Raw genomic sequence first — 15,112 nt, 5'->3', positions numbered from 1 at the left:
CTACAGTTTGTCAGAATATGAAATTGAAAAATATTTTCAATTTAAAAAAAAATCCTCTTTTGCACTTCTTTATTACTGTTAAAACCCAAGAAGAAAATTCTAATCTTTTTTGGCATCTCCTTAGCTTTTAGCCTTACTCTCATTCCCCCTCAAAATGGAAATAAAACCATTGTGTTTTAAGTTAACTCCATAATGAAGTATTTCAGTTTATGGACATCCCCCCCCCAAAAAAAAAAAAAAAAAAAGTAACATAACTGGCATCTGGTTGAGTCAAAGATCAGAAAAAAGCCTGTCCTCCCAAAACAGTACAGAAACATTCCATATCTGTGAAAGCAACAACACTGACCCTAACATTTTGGAGATAGATATATGAAATAAATACGTTAACAGAGATGCTATGCTGATGGACTCCAATACAAAGCTGTAAAATACAGATAGCAACATGAAAAAAAAAGAGGAAACAGAATAGAGGACATTAAAAATTTCTTTAGAGTACAAAATCTTGCAAGTCTCTTTACTGCAAGGAGGCATTTTTTTGCATTTTAAAAACAAAACCAATTCAGAAGTTCTCAGATATTGCTATGAAAGCTCATATAATTATTTCAGTTTTATTGGTTTACTTCTTGAAGTATTTCCCCTTTTTATTATTATTATTTATTTTTTTGCATTCCACCTGGTACAAGCCAAAGTTTTACTGGGGGTGGGTGGGTGTTTGTTTGACCAACTATTCTAATACATTGCCTTTAGCTACAACCCTAAACCATGTACAACGATGAACAAAAATACAACTGTCACATTTTCCAACGTATTCACACCAGATTAATACATTCTAGCACAAGAAAGAACAGCAAGCAATGTGTAGCAGCACACACTAGCAACTCAAGTACAAACTTTCTCTGGACCTTCTTGTTACTGCAATGTGCAAAGACCCATACTGCCACATCTTTGGTATAATTATGCCCAAATGAGTGAGGAAAAATATGTTAACATCTATTACAAGCACACTTCCGTGTGCTTAAGCCATACACTTGCAAACAAATTCTGTAAAATTAATACTGCAGACATATAATCCTGCTGAACTTAATGAGACTACTCATTAAGCATGGACTGGATATACATAAAGTGCTCTAAAGCAGAGGTCAATTTTCTGCATCTTTCTTGTGTATATGTAAAATTACATAGGATACAAGTCATTAACTTTAGGCACAACTTTTGTGACTGAAAACCAGCAAATACAAAAGAGGAACTGACCAAATAGTAAATGCAGTATACATAACCAGAGTCTTGTTGTTTTATCACTTTCATCCACTACGTGGGGAATCTTTATAACAGCACCAGAAAAATAGTTTCAAGTATTTAAATTCAAAGAACAGACTTCCAGAATTAGTTTCATATTATTTAAATGAAAGGTCTCTCCCTTTCTCACAGAACTTCCATTCATAGCTGGAGTTCTTTGGAATTGCCAGTGCAGATGTCCTTTTAACTTTGGATGACTGTGCCTGCATCTGAAATTGGAAACTATTTTAGTCTGTGCTGCATTCTCCCCAACCTGCACCAGTACATGTATATATATATACAGCTACCCACATGCTCATTTTCCTGGACTAGAAAGCAGAAGATGAATGTAAATGAGAAATACAACTACCAAAGAATATCAGCTACTAATAACCAGTTTCTTCATCTGTGTTTCTGTGGTATTTCATTGTTCAAACTAACTTTGGGAATTTCAAACCATTGCCTAGCACAATCAGAATTATTTGAGACAGATCTTAGTTCTTTACATGAACCATAACACTGTATTTTTCCTCTGTGCCTCAGTAAACTCCAAAACATCCTGCAGATGTTGGCAATGGATGTATTTTGGTGAGATTATCAACATGACTTGCATGTTTGTAGACTGTACTCTGATTAACAAAGGCAGCTTCACAATGGCAGACTCACAGCCTATCTGAAAGCACCATATCTAACTTTCCGTGCCTACATCTTCACATAGAGATGGCTGGTGGCACCCCTGGACCTTTCTACACCAGAAACTGTCTTGAGGAAGACAGAGAAATTCAGTCTTGTAAATGTAGTGTTCTGGAGTGTTTTCATATAATACCAGTCAAGTGTCATTCCTGATAAAATCAAGAACAATACCAGCTTTCTTTCTAGTGAAGGAACACAAAAAATAAATGTAACAAAACTATGCCTGTACCCTAATGTACTGTCATATTGTCAACCAGCAAGAAGCTCTCGCCTAGTCAGAACATCAGGCAAATGAGAACGAGCAAAACTTTGCTTAAAGTTTAATACTGCAATGTAAGTAGATCACAGAGTAGACAAAACATTACATTTAGATCTTTAAATTCTGAATGCTTTGTTTCCTGCCCCATAGCAGAGCTCAAAGAACTTTAAAATGTTGTGCTTTAGACTAAGCAGGCAAGATCACTAGAGACTGCTAAGTGACAGTTCATCTGTCGGTATAGCTAGCCACATTAAAAAAAAGAACATGACAGTTAGTCAGCAGCACTACACAGGAGAAACAGCACCAGTCAAATACAGAGCAAAATTAGGTACAGTATCTTACAGACTTCAGCAACAAGAGTTCTAGTACCACTTGTGCTACTAGCCCACCAAGGTAATGCTGCACACCCTACCCAAGGTGCAGCATCTGTCTGGCTTTCCCACCGAGCAAACCTGGAGAGGAAACAACACTAATTTTTAAACATTTCACAGGGCCTTTATTGAGAAGCTGAGGTGGGCAGTAGACTTTTTGGAAAGTCAGTATTTCAGAAAACCACCTGTAGCTGAAATATCATCAGTCTATGAAATCAATCTAGTACCAGTTCAGCACAAGTCACTCTCAGTTCTTGCACCACACTGCAAATTTCACAAACAGCAGGGCAACGTAACAAAGAAAATGAGCTTTACAGCTGCTATTCAAAAGATCTGCAAAGAATCTGCAGAGGTAACTGAGAAGCTGACAGAGAAAATCTGTTCTCTTCCAGCCCCTTGCATGAAGGGTGCAAGCAATACAAACATTTGTATTACAAACATACACCCACAGGCTTTTTCTGTTCAGTCCCCTTTGCAGGAGAGGGATCTGCATTATGGGCTCATGAACATGGGTTCATTTTTATAAAAAAATAATATTCGTATCAAAAAACTTTTGAAATCTCAATGACATAAACTAAAATTACTTTGAGGATTTTCAGCTGTAATTTCCCATAATAATTGGAAGCCATAAAGCTAAAAAGTTCGTTACGCCTGTACACAATAATTTATTGCTGTTTTCTAATTAATAATATTGTGTTGGCCTAGCATTTTAGATATATTCTGTATAATTACTGGCTGAACTCAAATCGATTTTTAAGGAATACATACAAGAAGAGTAATAGATTCAGATACCAGCTATTATTTGACACTCACAGACTGTTAAGGGAAAGCCCCCAAACTGATGACTCAGAGGGTTTTGATTTGATTCCTGATAACTGAACCTACAGGACTCTCCCTAACAGCGGCAGCCAGAGACGTACATCAAGTGCAAAGAAGAAGAAAAGCCTTGAAAGACAGGATTAAAATTAAGGTATTTATCCAGTGAAGATAACAACCATAGTTTGGGGCTGAAGGCAAATCAGCTCAGCAAACAGGAATCTGTTCAGCCATCTAAAGAAGCTAATCTTGCCTAAACCACCAAAAGATGACAGAGTAAAACATATTAGGTACAACAGTCTAGGTAAAATTTATTTGCATGTTATTTGCTAGCTCAAAATTCAGACTTCTTTCCAACGTCAAGGAAGAGCAGTGAAACTTCATTCGGGCAGTTCCCAAAGCCTAGACCTGGAGAGATCAGAGAGGAGACAGAGTTGCACCTGACTCCACAACTGTAACAGTAGTCCACAGGTTATAAATATTTTTAGTAATAGTAGCAGTCAAATAGTAGTCGTAACAGTATTAAAATGGCCAGAAATTCAACTTACAATTCAACTTACCAAGAGCCTTATACAGTAAAATCCTAATAAAAAAGTCGATTACTATGTGTTGAGCAAATAGTCATGAAAAGGCGTAGTTTGGCCTTTTTAACATGGAAATATTTAAATATTTACAAGACAAGACTCACGTAGACCTGTGGTCATCAAAATTTAAAATTCCTTTTTGTAGTATTTGAAAATCAAAAAGCACTCTCACACTCAAATCAAAACCTTAAATTATTTTTATTAGATATTTAGTAATGGCAAGGAGTTTATAAGAAGCACTTCAACAGAAAACGTGCTAACTTAGTATTACAGTCCCTTTGGAATGCGTGAATAAAATGGCAAAACTAAATGGTTGCAACTAAAAATAAAACTGTCAGATGCTATCAAGAGAAAGAAGGTGGAAGATTTTGAGTATTTCAGCTGTATTATACTTGCTAAAACTGGCTGAGCAAATGACAACTTCTGAACATTTACCACTTAGGATTATCATAGAATCATAGAATCAGTAAGGTTGGAAGGGACCTCTGGAGATCATCTAGTCCAACCCCCTCCCCACCCCTGCTCAGCAGGGTCACCTACAGCATGTTAGACAGGGTTGCATCCAGATTGGCCTTGAGTATCTCCAGAGAATTATGATTTATTCCTGATACAAGCATTTAGTGTCTTTTTTAAAAAGCAGCTTCATGAACTGCTTCAGTATTAAGCAGACATCCCAGAAGTTTCTCTCCCACTTTAAACAACCCTCAATATCCTAGTTTTCTCTGTGCTACCCTGCACCTGTTTAATAGGTTATTTTGAAAACATATGCAGTGTTATTTTAAGTTGACTTCCTTTTTGCAAGACCAAAAGTATGCAGCCAAGGTCAAAAGCAGAGAAATAAATGGATTTTAAGGAAATTAACAGTTTTCAATTTCTGCATCTGACATCCCAGGTTTCTATTACATTGTCCAATTTCAGTATCACGAAGTTCTCCCCCCTAGTAAAGAATAATTTAAGCAGTTTAATAGTATCACAGATGGCATGCTATACTTTAAATAACCACAGAAACAGCAACCACTCAAGGCAACCACTCAATAAATGTTTACAAAAGAAAAAACAAGTGTTAAGAGTATAGGTGAAATTCTTGCTGCAGATTCCATCTTTCAGAGGCCCCCATAATCATACTGCTTCTAGTGGGGTGGATCATTGCTTCAGTGGAAAAAAGCACAGCAATTGTAGCTCTGAGGCTTGCTGACTGTCCTGGAAACCATATGAAGGTTTAGCATCAATTCTTGCCTCAGTGAGGCGTGTGCCAACAGCTACATTACCAGAAGAGCCCATGATTCTTCAATCCTTCCACCAGCATTGATTCAAGGTTTAAAAAGAAACCTAGAGAAAAGGCTGAATGAAGAATAAGCTAGAAACCACACTACACAGAAGAAAGTGACACAGGTAAGACTTGTGCCCAAAAGATTTAGCTACTGAATTAGAACCCTAACTTTGGTCCTTTTATTACTAATTCTGCAAAACTGAGTGTTACTTCACTTCACAGACCAACAAGAACTACAATTTAGTGCAAACAGAAAGCGATTTCTCATAAATGTGTTGCTAAAAAAAAATGTATGATGCATTTTAATAGCTCACTCAATTCAGCAAACACACATTAAGAGAAATCTGAGGGGAGGGAGGGTTAATAAGTACCTCCTTTTGTTCTATTAGAAAGTCTGAAAGACACGGAAAATAACGTAGCATGCAATGCAATGTCATCGTTTCTAAAGGAAGAGCATTGAGAATGACAAAAATTAGATCTCTAAGTCATGGCAGAAAGAGTTGGGCTTTTTAATTCACTAAAAAAATTAGGAAATTACTCATTTTCAGAATATCGTATTTAGGCTAGAGAATATTATTTGTTCTAAATACTTAATGACATCACTAAGTTCAGAGTACATTTCAAACTCAACTCACAGCCATGGTCAAAAATAAGTACATGCCTCTCCGACCAAACTATACTAGCTCTTCTGTGACACAGCTCTATCCAAGTTCATTAGCATCCATATTTTTCAGGCATAAAGAATCAGAACACCCTCTATTTAATGTCATTCAAAAACTTTACTAAATGCACAAAAAGGCTTTTGTATTTTTCTGGAAAAGGACGCACTGCAGAAACCACCTTTGACTATCTAGTTAAAAGCAAAAACCACTAAGCCTTCTGTCTTGGACAGTGGAGCTCTGCCCTTGAGTTATATACACCTTATAGGAAATACAAATGCAGCTCCCATACCTGACTATATATTACTGACAACATGCTATGCTATGCTAGAATTAGAACCACTAGATAAAAATCCACACCAGTGAAAAATCAGCCAGAAGAGACTGCTGAGGCAAACATTTTGTCCCATGCTATTTTGCAATGGGACAGCACTGCTGAGGAGCCACTTTAATCTGGCAAAACTATTCTATGCCCCAAACTACTTCTCTCCTCAGTCCTTCAAGACATCACATCTGTCACGGGGCTTTCACCCACAATATACCCTTTGCCAGGTCTGTGTGGTAGAACACAGAATGCTATCCCAGAATCAGAATTTTCCTCTCATATGCATTCATCATGGTAAAACTCTTCTACAGAGACAGAAAGCAAAGATTGTAGCAGGTTGTGGGAATCAGACACATCCCTGAACCTGACCTCATTCAGGTATCTGTAAGATATCCTGTTTAGCTCAAATCTTTCACTGGCAAAAACACTTAAACTGGAAGTCTACATTATTATGAAGTTTTAATTTCTCTTTGGAGTAAAGTTATTTTGCTATAGTGTTTAGAGACTCTAGAAAGCTTCTTCAGTCTGAACTATAACAGACACCCTAAGACCAGTATGTATTATTACAAGCACCAGTACTTGTACCAATAATATACAGGCTTGCCTTGACTCTGAAATGAAGATTTCATAGAGCTATGCAGACACTTGATTTGGATATATTTGTCTCAAGGTCAAGATAAATTGGTGCAAAATGCTTTATTTTTATCTATTTGGCTTACTTCAAATACAATCTTTGACAACAAAACAAAGTAACAGTCCAATTTTCTAGTGTGGGCACTCTTAATCTTCTACACACTGGAAGAATTTTCTGATCCAACAATTCAAGAGAAAAAAAAACATGTTGTTACAGGCTCCTATTATCAAAAAGTACAGTGGCCAACATAAAAATCTACGGTGAAACAAGTAATCTGCTTATTCGAAAGCATTTCAATAGATTTACTTCCTATAAGCATTTAGAAAGAGGAAACATTCAAGCTTTCAAAATGCTTTAGCATTGTTTTAAAACATAGGGTTACTACCACTAATTTTTAAATTCTTACCAAGAATATTTATGAAAATAAACTAAAGAGCATCATGTAAGTAGAAAAAGACAGATCAAGTAGTCTTTATATTCTGAAATTCGTATTACAGTCTGGTCCTGTTTTACCATTCCTCTCCCTTACCCTCAGGAAAAAAAAATAAGGTAATTTCAACTTTAAATTTATAGAGTATACATACTGATAGGAAGCTAGAGACAGATAAGCAAATGCATTTAACAGATGTATTTGTGTGTACGCAGTGAAGTGAAAGAGGGGCTGTTTTTCTTTATAGTTTCTACCAATTCACATAACAGATACAAGAGATGCATTCTTTCTTCATCACAAGATATTCAAATTTCCAGAGGAAAATTTGATCTTAATGTGTTTTTCGCTTAAGCAGTCTATGTAAGGATTTTACACATATGAACCAAGATAAAAGACCTTTGCCCAACAGATGACATCTCCAAAGATTACTTTATTTAAAGTTTCCAAATGCAAAGGATTTTAAGAAGTTAATCTTCTTTGTGCACTTTTGTTTAATGTCCTTAGCATGCAGTCTAATATATGGTAAGCTAAACTGAGCACCTAACAGAAGCTTTAAAATCCTAGAACTGCAATGAAACAAGTGTTTGACATTACTTTTAAGAACATTTTATTCTTTTATTTTTACTTGAGAAAAAAAAAAAAGGAATCCGTTTAGCTTTTTAATGAAAATGGGGGGGGGGGGGAATAAAACAGAAAACAAATTAAATTACTTCAGTAGTTAACAACTAAATACCAAGTTCCAAACTAAAGGAAATCAAATCCATAAAAAAGAATTTTATTGGAGAAACTCAGTATACATAGACATTTTGTTGTTCTAATTCTAATTATTAGATTTGCATCATCTCCTACTACAAATAGCTCTTTTGCTGTTTTGTTCAATTCATGTAAACAGATTCTGTGTATCTCTGGGACCAGAGCTTCAGTACACAAAGATAAATGCCCATCTCTTCCTCTTAAAATGAATGAGCCTTCAATTACTTTCTAAAGATCATCACAGGAATTTCAATTCATTCTTCAAAGATATGAGGACATGTAAATTCTGAAAAAGCAGAGATTTGTATTCCTCCTGCACAAACCACAAATCAGCTTAAGAAGTTTAGGGAAAAGCTCAAGATCAAGAGCAGAGATGATCTAAAATCTTTGCACATGTGAGTATAACAACATAATTAACATGGGTCTGAGCCCCATGGCAAACACTACACAATCAAGGTAAACCCGTAAGTATCACTTCCAGTTATACGGAAGCTACATATAGCTCATCTTTCTTCACCTCATCAGAGTAACACAGTATAAAACATATACCTCGTGCTGTGCCAAGAAAGGCACCACATGCAAGAAACGCAAGCCTTCGTAAAACTTCTTCAGCAGAACACGTGCTGGTGTTGTCCTGACTGTTGAGTACTGCATACGGTTACTGCTCGCTGTTTAACTGCTGTACTTCTGACATTGTTCCTCAGTTACTCCTTTAAGAATCTTAAATTTTAAGATCTGCCCTGTAACCACACAACAACTTAAACATGGTTGGATAATTAAGACATTAAAGCCAGCTGCAGTTATTATAAATCAGATGATGAATTACAAAAAAAGAAAGAAGTTTTAAAATATTCTCATCTTCTGAAGCAGAGAGAATGTTGATGTTTCTCAAGTCCAAATTCAATCTTTTACCCTTCTTAATAAATTAACTAGTCTTTTCATCACCATCTTTTCATATATTAAAGATGAACTAATGCCAAAATTATCATTTAATGAACAGAGTACGACTCATACAGTTTCAGAATTAACTTGTTATTCTGCTAATTTCTTTGGATATTTTAATATAGACATTAATTCCTCCTAACAGAATAAATCCATTGTTTTAAGAGGCACCACTAAGGAACTGTTTAAGACAAGTACTTTTTTCAGATCTTGCCTGAGTATTCGAGATTCTGTAGACAAGTTTTATGTTCACTATTTGAAAGTCTGACACAAATAGGGTACTGTATTTAAGATAAACTTACACAGAAAGGAATTTTTTTAAAAAAAATAGCAAAAATGCCTCCAAACTATTATTTGACAGCAATCTGAAAGTTGCTTCACTGAAACCATCACTTGCTTGATAGTATCGCTCCAAGCTTGTTTCCTTAAAAAACAAAAAAATCTTTTCTTGAGGGCACTAAACTATATACCCTACAGCAGGATAAAACTACTGTATTTGGTTAAGTGCGTGGCTTCTCACTCAACAAGGAGCATTAAAAAAAAAATTAAAAAGCACCATTCAAAGGACATGTAAGAAAAAAAGGGAAGAAAAAGGTAAGTAGGAGCGTGTTGTCAGATAGGTGACTAATATGAGGCGACTGGGAAACACCACCCCAGTCAGGGACGGGCAAACCGCTGCCTGCCCCGGCCGCCCCCCGCCTCCCCGCCCCGCCCGGCGGAGGGGGCGGGAGCCCGCGGCCCCCCCTCGGCCCCCCCCGCCGCCTCGGTCCCTCCCCGCGGCCGCCGCCTCACGGCGGCGGGGACTCGGCCGGCGCTGTGAGGAGCGGGGAGGCTGCGAGGGCCGGCGCCGTAAGCCCGGCGTGAGGCCCCCCGGGAGCTCAGCCCCAGCCGTCCGGCCGCGGGGCGCCGCGGTTACCGTGTGCGGTGCCGAATTCTCGTGGTGTTTGTCGAGCGGCTGCGATAATGGCGTCCTTCCTCGCGAGAGATCTCCCTCTCCGCAGCGCGCAGGCGCCGCCGCGCTGCTCCCGCTCGGCCCCCGCCCGCCCGAGCGCCCGCGCACGCGCAAGGGGGACGCGGCCGCGCGGCTGCCCTTCACCGCCGCGCCGCCGGCCCAGACTACAACTCCCAGAGGGCAGCGCGCCAGCCCTGCGCCCCCGCCTCCGCCGAGCAGGCCGGGACCTGTAGTACACGCGCCTGGAGCTGTGCATGCCGGGAATTGTAGTCCGCGCCACACGCACGCTCCACATGCGTGGAGCCGCACGTCCACGCTGACTCCTGGCGTGCATCACGCACTTCTCTCTTTCTCGCTCTCTGCCTTTCCCTCTTTCTCCCCCATTCGTCCTCCTTCTCCCTCCTGAGGCGCAAACCCAGCCCTGACACAGCCATGAGGGAAAAGCCCGAGGGCAGACTCCACAGCCCCTTCTTGCTCTGGCTGGCACATTGCTTTTTTCCTATTTCTGCCTCAAGTCCTTCTTTTTAATTTCTCCCTCCTCCAAAGGACCTTGAGCGCTTCCATCACTGAATTGAGATGATCTGAATGTGAGCTGTCACATTAAGGAGAAAAATGTCACCACGCTCAGTACTGGCTAAATTAGCTTACCAGACTGCTTTTTCTATTACTTCATTCCTGCATTTGCTGTGAGAACAGAACGGCTGTGTAGAGGTGGAAAACCTTCTGGACACCTTCTGGGACAGACAAAAATATGCAAAAGCACGAAAAGAGAGCATGGAGGAAGACTGCAAGTAGCTCTGAAAGCAGCTGATAAGAAGTGTTTGTCTGAAAGAAAACAAACGTTTCAGATTATTGTACTATATCCTCATATACCACATCATCACCCAAACGAGAGCGTCGCCGGACTTCGTTTATCAGCCTCAGCACAGCCAGTGGTGACTTTCGGACTTCTGCATAAAAAATGTTCCGCAAACGCGAAGCATGGTTCAGCCCTGCGCTGTCATGGTATGTGATTAAATCCATTCTGTCTACCCAGCGCCTACAGGCCTGTGGCTAAAATGCTGGGAGCTGATGCCGTGGCCACAGGGCTAGTGGCTTGAAACGCTGTTCTGAGGTACTGTACCTCTGTCACGTTCAAACCCAAGGTGCCCAGCGCAAAAAATTAAACCACACATGTCACAGCAGCTCCCATTTCTGGAGCCTTTTGGAACCCAGGGAATCAGCAATTCCTCCAGCTGATCTGTCTGAAAGTTACGGAGACAGTCAAGGAGGGATACGTAAGGGGTCTCATATTTCATGCAGGGAAATCTGTGTTGACAGTGGCACGTGCACAGTGCCTGTTCTGGAAACTGCTAGTAGTAGCTTCTGAAACTGGCACTTCCAGTATTAAAGAGATGTCGCAAGCCTGGGAATTAACAACTGGCAGTTTACAAATATCCTTGCTTCTGCTTCCAGATTTGTAACTGCTCATAGATTAATTTATTTACTGTGTTCTCTTCCTTCACAAGCAGATTAGCAAGTTCATAGGTTAAACTACTTACAAAGTGACTTTTCACACAGGGTTATTTCATGCTTTGCTGCACAGATTTGCCCTGTAACACATTTGGCAAACAGTTTCTGCTTGCACCCAAGCAATTGCCAGATCCCAACTAGAAAAACAATGATGCAAATGTCAGTGCACTATCTGCCGTGGGAAGTGGCTGGTAAAAGCCTTTGCCACCGTAATCCAAATCCAGTGTAGAAGCTGCCTGGCTTTCTCATCAGTAGATTCCCTCCCAGAGATCATTAGCTCATGTCCTGCTGAGGCTGTGCATTTCCGATCCTCTCTGTATAGCCAGCAAGCCACTTACCAAGTTAAAAAAAAAAAAAAAAGTCATAAAACAGATGTAATATTCACCTTCAGCAGTCACAGTAACTCCAGGACATACTGGCAGGACCTAACTGTATATCATTGATCAGAGATAGCAACAGAATAAAAAACAATACAGTAATTTAACACTAAGAGAGGGTAAAGCACTATCTTCTCCTGGTGACTCAATTTGTTCTGATCAGTTCAGTGGTCTGGAATATACAATTTACTTATCTCTTGTACAAGTTTATCCCATCTTTTCCAGAGATAATATTTTAGATATTTTTCTATCATTTCTTACAAGGCAGGGGGGTTCCCTTGACCAATAATCATGAAGACATTACTTCCTGACTCTGCTATCATAATTTGTCCCTTGTTCCCCTTGAGAGTCATGACATACTCTTTACATAGCAGAAAGTATGACTGGAAATACTGGTAAATGGTAGAATAAAGGAGATCTTCCTCTGTACTCAAATCACAAGGGCCAAATTTGGCTCTTAGTCTTTAATTTAGAGTACTGACACATGAACAACATACCCAAGGAAATCAAGTTTTTCTTTGCTCCACAAAAACTCTTAAGCTCTTTCAGCTTTCAGAAATGTGTTTACCTGAATATCTGTGCAATAAATGTCAGGAAATTCAGTGTAGGTCCCCATTTAGGAAATGAGCTCTTCACATTACCACAGAGTAAGAGACTGCACATGAGCAAGCACCAAGGAGATGCTGATACACTATAGTATATTCTGGCTTAACCCATGGTAATTTGTTCAAGCACCTGTGCATTTAGGGTCAAATCCATTCTTCCCTCTCCCTTAGAAAAATGAATAGGAACATCAGGCTGCCAATATATCAATTTTATTTTTCAATTTTGTAGAAGGAAATGCATCCTGTTGCCCTGTTAGTATGTTGTCTCGGATTGGATAACAAGATACTTGTTTTACTTTCTCTCCTTTTTCATTCTCACTTTTAAGTATCTCTCTCATGTTTTATATACGTATTAACTTTTCTGCATCGTGTTATGAAGAATCATTTGGTCCCAGGAAATACCTAGCTTATTTTACCTTTGTATCAGCATTCATTTACTATTGTTTCCCAAGGAAGTTGCTGCTTTCAGATGTTTTGCATGGATCACAAGAGATTAGTATCTCATTCATTGGTTTCCTCCTTTTTGTTGTTAGAAAAGAACTTACCATTGCATCAAAGGTAAAAAATTAACACACTGTGCACACAATTTTGCAGCTGCATCAGCAGCAGGAAAACAAAGGTTGCCAAACAAAGCATGTGTTTAAACAAGTGACAGGCATTCATAATTACACTCACTGTTGAGCATGTAAATATAGAAACAAAGGCATGAGGAAAACAGATGTAATCAGGGCATAGGAGTAACTCCAGAGTATTTGCCATAGAAACTCTTTAGGAATAATTTTCTTTCCCATGGATCTCACTTCTGTATTTTGCTGAATAAACTCAATTTATTTCAGTGAAAATACTCCCGATTTGCATGAACAAGGATAGAAGGTGGCCTTGAATTCCCTCAGTGGAAAGAAAAACATATTTGGCCTACATAGATGGTCAAAATCCAGGGTCTTCTAAGGTAATTTTTGGTAGACTGAGAAACAAAGTGAGAAAGGTCAGGCATGATCTCAACGTTCTCTTATTTATTTACATACTGTTCCACTTCCCTGTATACAGGGGGGAAAAATGATAGGCTATTCCCCTTCTCAGAAATCTGCCATTCCAGTAAGTTCTGCATTTGCACTTTGCTCTGCTGTTACCTTCCAAGAATCACACTTACCACTGCTTCTGCGGGCCTTTTCATTCCACATGTAGTCCTCATATGGAACATCTATTTTTTTAAGAAATCTAGATACAAAATGTTATATAGCCTCCAGGTACCATTAATGCTATTATTCTAAGCCAGAATTTGGCAGTCTCATAGTCCTGGATCTGCATTCATCTAGACACACATTCAAAATTATTTGCAGTGTAACCCAGTTATTGCAGGTGTGAGAGGTAAAATGAACTAAATATAAAACTTAATCAGTGACTAGAATGACAGGCTGTCTCCTCAGCAGGTTTGCATATAACACCAGCTTTGTTGATATGCTGAAAGGTAGGGCTGCCATTCAGAACCGTCTGGACAGGGCAGGTCAGCTGGAGCCTCATGAAGTGTAGCACAAACAAATGCAAAGTCCTGCATTTGGGATGGTATAACCCCATGCATCACGAGGGGCCTGACTGCCTTGGGAGAAGAGCTCTGGAGAAAAGCCCTACAGATCCTAGTGGACAAGCAGAACGTGCATCAGCAATGCACCCCTGCAGTGGGGAAGGTTAACCACATACTGGGCCACATTAGCAAGAGCATGGCCAGCAGGTCAAGGGAAGTCACTCTTCGCCCCCTACAACATGTAACTCATGGGAAGTGTATGCCAATCCACAAAGAATACAAGTGTTAAAGCCCACACGGTAATGACTTAACTGCTCAGTAAAGCTGCCCTAGCTGATATTTTTAACCACTCTGTAGCGATTTCACCTGTATTCTTCAGCAGCATTGCTAGCCCAGGCAGCTTCCTGCTGCTTGACTGATCATCCTCTCTCTGTTGCACAGCAATAACTAGGTGAGGAAAATGTTTGTTATGAAATCATTTGAATTTTATCTCCATAATGGCAATAAAACTGTAAGACTACCTTTTCTTTGAATTTTCGGGTTTGACTTGCCAATGTTGCAAATGAGACAGTATTAGGATAAGAATATTCTTCTCTTCAACTGCAGACATCCATCCAGTAGACTAGTCCATGCATGACTGCACATACTGCAGTCACTTCCCCAACGTACCACAGGCATACTCTTTCCCTGCAACCTGCAACTGAGCAAGGTAATTGCAGAACCATGATATAAATCAATGAGGTCATTTTCTCTCTGTAACTAACAGTATTAATTTGAAGTTAACCAGAATGTACATACCGGTAACCCTCTAGCGAACACCAGAAAGAAAACAAATATTGATTCTCTCTATCCAGTCTGGAGGCACCTACAGCAAAAGTCAAATAGATGGAGACAGCAAGAAATTTCTGGATTTTACCTCTAGTTTCTGTGAAGACAAAGGAAGTGGATTTCCATTGTACACAGTGACACTCCAGATACATAAATATCCACAATTACGAGCAGCAGTAGTCTGAGTTTATAGTTCCTCTGTAAGCAGAATTTCTAGCTGACAATGGCTTGCACTTAGACACTCTGAAATAAGCAGCAGAGGTAATAAATGACAAGCATTAAGAAATTGCCTAAGTTGTTTTGGA

General features: G+C 39.4%; 1 protein-coding gene across 4 annotated transcripts in view; it reads right to left on the bottom strand.

Moving 5' to 3' along the window:
- Positions 1–10,003, bottom strand: part of BANP (BTG3 associated nuclear protein) — a 166,129-nt gene extending 156,126 nt beyond the window's left edge. For all 4 annotated transcript variants that reach the window (XR_009959770.1, XR_009959771.1, XM_062586226.1 and 1 more), the window contains exon 1: positions 9,928–10,003. The gene's annotated coding sequence lies outside the window, so the exon portion shown is untranslated. The remainder of the gene's footprint in view (positions 1–9,927) is intronic.
- Between the last annotated feature and the right edge of the window lie 5,109 nt (positions 10,004–15,112).

Source organism: Rhea pennata, chromosome 13, assembly GCF_028389875.1.
Source record: "Rhea pennata isolate bPtePen1 chromosome 13, bPtePen1.pri, whole genome shotgun sequence".
NCBI lineage: Eukaryota > Metazoa > Chordata > Aves > Rheiformes > Rheidae > Rhea > Rhea pennata.
This window is presented reverse-complemented; position numbering and strand designations above follow the sequence as displayed.